The sequence below is a fragment of the Pteropus alecto genome, unplaced genomic scaffold (genome assembly GCF_000325575.1).
Source record: "Pteropus alecto unplaced genomic scaffold, ASM32557v1 scaffold159, whole genome shotgun sequence".
Lineage (NCBI taxonomy): Eukaryota > Metazoa > Chordata > Mammalia > Chiroptera > Pteropodidae > Pteropus > Pteropus alecto.
Window position 1 is genome coordinate 7,822 of NW_006443122.1, and position 1,837 is coordinate 9,658.

A 1,837-nucleotide genomic window follows, 5' to 3' on the forward strand; every position below is an offset into this window, starting at 1 on the left:
GACACCGAATCTCGTGACCCAAAGACATGTTTCACGTTGTCTTTGGTGCCCCCTAAGTATCTCTTATAATTATTATTATGTGTTTGAAAAACCAAAGCCAAGTTTATTTGTTCATTTCTTATATTTGAAGTACTCCTTGATGACATCCTTGGCCTGAGACTCTTTGCCATAGTCCTTAACTACCACACAACTGCAACCAACCACTTTCCAGGGTTTTCTCTTCCTGTCAGTTTTACAGAGGCCAACCCATTTCTCTAGTTTCTTGTTGTCATCAACCTTGATTAGGTTGATTTGATGTTCAGCACAAAGGGCCTCCATCAACTTGACATACATAGGCTCATCACAGTTGGATGCAAGCACACACAGATGGGTCTGGTGCTTGTCTAAGGCTTTGGCAGCTTCACGATGCTAGGCCATCGTGGATGAGGGCGGTCTTCAGCACCTCTTTTAAGGCAGTATTAACATATATTACACCTCCAGCAGCAATGCCTTCCTCAGTCATGGCGATGGGTTATGGGTGGAGCTGAATCCTGAAAACACCCAAGCCTCACCTCGGCGCTACTCCGCGACAGCAGGAAAAGAGATCCCTCAAGTATCTCTTTAAAAAAGTCTTTTCATGTCGTTCTTGCACATTTTTTGTTAAGTGAAATCTATTTGGTATTCATTTTTGTTTGCTGTTGTAAGTATATTTTCTTCCTTTTTACTTTTAATTTCTGTTTATACATGAAATGTATTGATTTCTGCATATCCATTTTGTGTTGTGTTCAGCCACCATTTTTAAACATTTCTGAGTTAATTCTCTTGTAAGGAGATTAGATTTCCAAAGTAAACAATCACATGATCTGGAAAGAATGACAGACAATCTCATGTCCTTGTTTCAGTTTTCATACTTCTCATTTCTGTCTCTTACTTGATCGTGTGGGTCGCTACCTCTGGAACAGACTAAATAATAATCCTGGATAGACTTATTTCCACCTTTAATCGAGACACCTCCATTTTTCATTCAGCACGATGCTGACTTTTGGGCGTTGTATTAGTTTCTTAGGGCTGCCATGTCAAACTGCCACAAACTGGGTGGCTTAAAACAATTGAAATTTATTGTTTCACCTTTCTGGAGGCTAGGTGTTATAAATCCATGTGTCATCCGGGCCATGCTCTCCCAAACCTGTAGGGGAGAATCCTTTCTTGCCTCTTCTAGCTTCTGTGTTTGCTGGCAACCCTTGGGATTCCTCCATCTACAGGTGCCTTACTGCAGACTCTGCTGTGGCCAGTGGTCCCATAGCTATCTATGTGTGTCAGTGTCCTCACATTGCCTTCTCTCTTTTTGTAAGCGGAGTCATCAGTCACATTGGATTAAGAGTCCACCCTATTCAAGCATGACCTCATCTTAATGAATCACATCTGCAATGACCCTGTTTCCAAGGTCATATGCTGAGGACTTGGGGGTGAGAACCCCAGCACATCAGTCCCACCCACGATAGGCATCTTTATCATCACGTTATGTAAGTGAGTATGTGACTATTACTGTTAAGACTATTTACAAATCAACGATAGATGAATATTTTGAAAAAGTCAATAAGAATGTTGAATTAAGTGTATCATTAGTCTTTTTGGAAGTGATTGTTTTTGTGCTTTCATCCTATTAATGTAGTGAATGATATTAACCTATTTCTTTTCCCCCAGTGTCATTGAGATATAATTGCCACACAGCACTGTATAAGTTTAAGGTAAACAGCATACATTGTGAAATGATTGCCACAATAAGATTATTTAACATCCATACCTCATATACGTACAAAAAAGAAAAAAACGTTTTTTCTTCGTGATGAGAACTTTT

General features: G+C 39.8%; 1 pseudogene; it reads right to left on the minus strand.

Annotated features, from left to right (window-relative positions):
• Nucleotides 1–82: 82 nt before the first annotated feature.
• LOC102880969 lies at nt 83–502 on the minus strand (annotated as a pseudogene).
• Nucleotides 503–1,837: the final 1,335 nt, after the last annotated feature.